This window comes from Vidua macroura, chromosome 13, assembly GCF_024509145.1.
Source record: "Vidua macroura isolate BioBank_ID:100142 chromosome 13, ASM2450914v1, whole genome shotgun sequence".
Taxonomy (NCBI): domain Eukaryota; kingdom Metazoa; phylum Chordata; class Aves; order Passeriformes; family Viduidae; genus Vidua; species Vidua macroura.
In genome coordinates, this window is record NC_071583.1 from 21,648,790 (window position 1) to 21,655,277 (window position 6,488).

The 6,488-nt window shown below is 43.9% G+C and overlaps 1 long non-coding RNA gene across 1 annotated transcript; it reads left to right on the top strand.

Moving 5' to 3' along the window:
• Positions 1-3,913: 3,913 nt before the first annotated feature.
• On the top strand, positions 3,914-6,274 carry LOC128813986 (uncharacterized). The gene is made up of 3 exons (XR_008439239.1): positions 3,914-4,361; positions 4,927-5,031; positions 5,505-6,274. It is a non-coding gene; the product is annotated as an uncharacterized LOC128813986 (long non-coding RNA).
• The last annotated feature ends 214 nt before the right edge of the window (positions 6,275-6,488 follow it).

Here is a 6,488-nt window from a genome sequence, read left to right on the forward strand (position 1 = left end):
TTTAGCCGAACCTAGCCTAATCCCGCCGAGCCTAGTTTAGCCCAGCTGAGGTAGGGAGGGGGGGCATGGCCCAGAGCGGGTCCGCAGCTCTGCAGCCCCTTTCCTCTGAGGGGTAGCGGAGCCGGACGTGCTGGTGGCGGGTGCTGGAGTTGGCCGGGGCTGGGCTGCTGAGGTGGCATCTCAGATGAGGCGGAGGCTCCAGGAGGCACTAGACGTGCCGCGAGAGGAGCTAGGGGTCGATCCTGAGCCACTACAGCACTTCTTTGTTTTCCCTTTCTGATTCACACAGCTTCCTGATCCACTTCTGCTGCTTTCTGTTGTCCTCCCTTTATATAGCTGGAACATTTTATATACTACATCTCTTAAAGAAAGACTGGAATTGAAATATCTTTCCTATTCCCACAGTGTTAATATCCAGGGACTAATACAGCAATCCTCACCGTCCAGTCAGAGGGGTGAAGTCCAGTTCATATAAGCAGCGGCATGATGGTACCCCTCAGCATTGGTAAAGACATGATGTAGAGAATAATTCAGCAGATGCAGAACAATTTTGAATTGATTTTCACTGTCTTTTGGTTTAAAAAAAAAAGCAAAATAAGCTTAGGGAGTCAGGAAGTAAATTGATGCATTGATTTCATGCACAAGCAGGAAATTGGTAACTACCAATGTTCAAGCAAGCAGATAACGCAGTGGAAAACACAGCTTCACTAGCAACTCCAACCTTCTCTAACAACACTGAGCCCACCATTCTGAGTGCATCTCAGCAAGAAGGGCTATGTCCTGTTTGAGCTGCTCTTCAATAGCAAATGGGAGGCTCTAAGTTGGTTTACAGTAGAACAGCACCCTCAGGAATACCTCCAAGAAATTCTTGGGGCACACCAAGGGAGTCCCCAACGCTAACGGATTTTGCAGCTAGGCAGAGTACCATCTTGCCACGGTGTCGCAAACTGATGCCTGAAAACTAGGCAAGAAAACAGTAGTTCATACAGAGCAGATACAGGGCCTACAGAGCAGATATTTGTTTAATCAACGCCAGGAGTGAGGGGGATAGCTCCACCACAAACTCACTTGTCCATTCTTTGCACAGTACTACATTTTATACTTTTTTACATAATGTGTATATGATACTTTCCTAACCTTCATATTGCAATGTATTTTCTAATTACATGATTATGTAAGCCCTTGTAGCACATGCGTGGTTTCTGAATGAGCTGATCGTCAGGCTTCTGGTGGTTGGATGAAGGCTCATAAGTCTTCCTGAGGTTTGAATTTTTCACCTCTGTTTTCTGTGCAAGCTCTTGTCATGATCCGCTTGTTGCAGGGTGTCGTGATGGTTCTTTTCATTGATCCCAAAAGTGCAAAAAGGCAAACAGCAGGGGACTGTCAGTTAATCACAACAAATGCACCTTTATTAGGGGCCAAAACAGTAAATGCGATAGTGGGGGATCAAAAAGGAGATAAAAGGTTAGAGAGAGAGAGAGAACAGGGGGATGGGAATAGCTACCAACACAGGTGAGATCCTCAGTGGTCTGGATGATGGGGGTCTGTCATGTAGGGGAAGTCTTTGAAGTTCTGGTCAACTCGGGTCCATTTATAGTCCACAGAGGAAAAACAGGGGAACATGCAGTACAATGAGAGTCTATTGTGATTGCTGCGGGGGAACAGGTGAGTCCACTGAAACCACCAAGGCCGGACAAACACAATGAAGAATAAGTCCATTGGAATCACTGAAGAAGAACAAGTCATGTCATTAGTGGTTTCCCCACTCCCTGTGGTAGGGGTCTCAGTCTCAGTCCTTAGGAGGAGGGTTTTTGATCTCCGTCCGTCAGTCACAGTGGTAACAAGGAAGATGAGGGGTCTTCAGTGAGAGACCACTAGAGTCACCCCAAAAGTTCATTCGGCTTAAATGGTGGAGAGTGGGTGAATATGCAGTAGGCTGTTCCTTGCTGGGTCCATGCCAGGTCCTTGCCAAGTTCTTGCCAGGCCTTGTTCAGAACAGCTAACGTAACGGTACAGCAGTTGCACCTGCACTGCTGCTCCCTCCAAGCTGGAACTGTAGTGGGGGGAAGGGGTTTCTCCTTGTGGCAATTGGTAGGCAAATGTAGGGGCTTCAGACAGCCTCTTACAGCTCTATAAGATTGTCTGCTCAAAGAGCCACTGGTTAGCTTTTGCAGTTAGCTTGTTCTGCTAAATTTGCTGATTTCTAAGAAATGCTTCATTCACATACCTTGTTCCAAAGCAACTACACTTTCTGCATAGCTACAGCCTTTGCATTGTTCAAGCATTATCTTGTCACCTAGCCATCAGCACGAGGAACTCAATGTCCATTGTGACACAGCACAGCCTCATGGAACTCAGCAGACCATTGTGACAACCTGAAATCTCATGGATCCAAGCATCTACTTAGACAAAGTAGGGGCTCATAGCGCACAGGTGCCACTGGGACATTGCCAGCTCTTGTAGAATCCTGTGTCCATTGTGACGCTGCACAGCCCCATGGAGACATGGGGACCATTGGAATGGAATCTTATGGAACCAAGTGTCAATTGTGAACACAGCATAGCCTTATGGAACCCAGGGGCAACTGGGACCAAGCCATGGCTCGTGGAAGCAAGGGGCCATTGTGACACGGCGTGGCCTCTTGGAACCCAGAAGAACATTGTGGGACAATGGAATCCCATGAAACCAAGTGTCAATTGTCAAAAGAGAGGGGTTTCATGGAACCTAAATGACCATTGTGACTCCATGGCACTGCTCATGGAAACAAGTGTCCATTATGGCACAGCCGGGTCTAATAGAACGCAGGAGACCATTGTGATGCAGTAAAATCTCAAGGCTTCATTGTGACACAGAGGGGCCTCATGGAACCAAGAAGATTGTTGTTAGGCAACAGAATCTCATGGAACAAAGTGTAAACCGTCAACACGGCAGAGCCTCATGGAAGCCAGGTGCCAATGGGACATTGAAAGTTTAAAAGCATTGTGCCTAGGCCTACTTGGGCAAGAAGAAGATACATTGTAACCAATATAGAGCCTGGCAAATACTAGCCACAAGCTAGAGACACAGGATGAAACTTGGCAAGAAATAGGGAGCAAAACTTTCAAACAATGAAGTACAAAGCTTGCTAAAACCAGTGAAAATATTGCTGAAACAGCTAACAAGAGATTGTGCATGCCTAGAGGAGAAAGGGCACGGCAATGAAGAAGTCCAGCCTTCATCAGCAGACCACCAAGGAAGATGGAGAGCCTTCCTCAGTGAGATCTGGGTGCACTGCGCCTGTGTTTTGCATATGCTAATGATAATGATGAGTTCTAAGAAATAGTTTGCATAACCACAACTTTTCTAAGGAAAACAGTAAATATACTTGAAGTATAAACATGTAATCTGCTGTGTACCTTTGCTGTGCACTGCTAGGAGGAATGATCCCTGTGTACCCAGTGTGCTGAATAAAGCAAATACCCATTGCTTGGACTTTGTCTCAGAAGTATCTCTTGGCCTGGTTTGGGACGATTCAACATTTCAAAGGCTCATGCAAGCAAGTGTCCATTGTGCAACAGCTGGTATGGAACAAAATAGGACGTTGTTGCACAATGGAATCTCATGGAAGCAAGTGTCAACACCTTTACAGGGAGGCCTCATGAAAGCCAGGCACTGTAAAGCAAGGAATCTTGGGGAAAAAAGTTTCGGTTTTGAACAACGCAGGCCCTTATGGAGCACAGATGCCACTTGGATAATTCCAGGGCATGTGGAACTCAGTGTCCATTGTGACACAGCGCAGCGTCATGGAACTCACCTGACCATTGTGATGCAATGGAATCTCATGGATCCAAGGGTCTACAATGACCAAGATGCCTCTGGGACATTGCCAGGCCTAGCAGAAACAACGCTTGCAAGCAAGGCCCCATGGCACCAGGGAGGCCATTGTGTCACAATGGAATCTGATGGAAGGAAATGTCCATTGTGACACAGGAGGGCCTTGTGGCACCCAGGAGACCATTGTGATACAATGCAATCTCTGGGAATCAAGAGTCAACTGCAAACACAACAGGACTAACCTCAACTACCAGCCCCTGGAGCACTCCAGTTTTCCTAGTTAAAAAGCCAAACAGTGGGAAATGGAGGTTATTGCAGGATCTCAGAAACGTTAACAAAGTGATTCAAGAAACGGGTTCTTTACAATAAGGTTTACCTTCTCCCATTATGATTTCAAAGGATTGAAAGTTAACTGTTATTGGTTTAAAAGACTGTTTTTTTCAATATTCATTTGCATCCAGATGATGCACAAAGATTTGCCTTTTTCATGCCATTAATAAATCAGCAGGCCCCTTTAAAAAGATACCATTGGCTCCTACTTCCTCAAGGTATGCGCAATTCTCCGAGTATATGCCAGTGGTATGTAGCAAAAGTACTTTCTTCAGTTCGTGTGCAATACCCAAATTCCCTCATCTTGCATGATATGGGCAATATTTTGGTAGCAGCAAAGGACCAAGCATCAATGCAGGAGACAACAGATCAGGTCATCTCAGCAGTGGAGAAAGCAGGACTCACAACAGCGAAGGAAAAAATACACACATTTCCTTCCTGGAAATACTTAGGATACAGAAAAAGTTTTAATAAAAGGCAAAATAACAATAGCGAACAATACAGAACAAACTGTAACTCCTTAACCACTCCAACTAAAGAGAAATCCAAGAACACTGAATGAAGTGCAGCAGCTGGTAAGGACTCTGAACTGGCTTTGTCCACTGCTAGGCATCTCAAGACAGGACTTAGCTCCTTTCTCTGATCTACTGAAGGGAGACACAGCTTTAAACTCACCATGAGAATTCAACAAAGAAGCCCAAAGTGCTTTAGATAGAGTGATGTGAGCCATCCAATCATGCCAGGCTCATCAATATAATCCTAACTTGTCTTTTTTGTTTGCAGTTTTAGGGGAGTGTCCACAGCTTCACGGTCTAATATTCCAGTGGGATCCAGAGAAGAAGGACCATCTGATAATCTTAGAACGTGTTTTCCTATCTCGTGAGCTGGGTAAAACTATAAAAACTTGCCCTGAAATTCTATCACAATTGGTTATAAAGGATAGATACAGGATATTTTCCCTTTCAGGAAAGGATTTTGCTGAAATCTTTCTGCCTGTCACATCCATCTATTTGGAATGGCTAATTCAGCATTCAGAGGTTATGCAATTTGCTCTAGAAAATTTTACAGGGAAAATAACAGTCAATTATCCCAAACATGAGCTACTAAATTAATCTCTAAAATTAATTCCTAAGCCCTTAAGAAGTCATGCACCCCTAGATGCAATTACATTTTTCACAGACAGTTCAGGGAAGTCAAAAAAATCTGTGACTGCCTGGCAAAATCCAGAGACCAAAAATGGGAATCAGATATTGAAGAAGTAGACGGTTCTTCATAAATAATAGACTTAATGGCAGTTGTGCGGGTCTTTTTAAAATGCACGTTTCCTTTTAATTTAGTAACTGATTCGTTCTATGTTGCAGGTGTAGTGGAGAGAGCAGAAGAATCTGCTAAAAGAGATTTCCAATGACCAGCTAGCTATACGGTTTGCTCAAGAAATTAATCTTCCTTTTTTCTATTCGACAGGAACCTTACTTCGTAATACACATTCATTCACATCCTGCATCCCAGGTTTCCTTGCAGAAGGCAATGCCATGGCTGAGTTTTTAGCCATGCTAATACAGAATACACTTCCCAATATTATTGAACAAGCCAGAATGAGCCATGCTTTCTATCATCAAAATGCACCTGCCTTAGTAAGAACATTTAACATCTCTTAGAATCAGGCTAAAATGATTGTTCAATCATGTCCAGATTGCCAAAATTGCCATACCAGCAATAGCAACAGGGGTTAACCCTCAAGGCTTAAATAGCCTGCAGATATGGCAAACTGACATAACTGAATATCAGTCATTTGCATGGTTCAAACATGCATACTTATCAATAGATACATTCTCAAGAGCAATTTTTGCTTCTGCAAGGAGAAAAGAGTAGAGATGTAATTAAACATTTCTTACAAGCATTTGCATCCCTAGGCATTCCTCAAGAATGGAGCAGCCTACATTTCTAATAAACTACAGTTTTTCAAAATCTGGGCTATCAAACACACTACAGGTATTCCACATTCTTCCACAGGCCGATCTATTGTAGAAAGAGCACACAGATCACTGAAAATGATGCTTGAAAGGCAAAAGGGAGGGACGGAAGTGTCATCTACCACAAAGAGGCTGAATAAAGCTATATATGTTTTTAATTTCTTAAATTATTCTTTTATGGAGCAAGTACCACCAATTTTCAGACATTTTGCCAATACCAGTCAAGCGAAACTAAAGGAAAGGCCACCAATCTTCATCAAGGATCCAGAGACAGGACAAATTTCAGGCCCCCATCCTCTTGTGACATGGGGGAGGGGGTTTGCATGCATTTCTACAAATGCAGGTCTTCAATGGGTCCCTGCAAAAAATGTT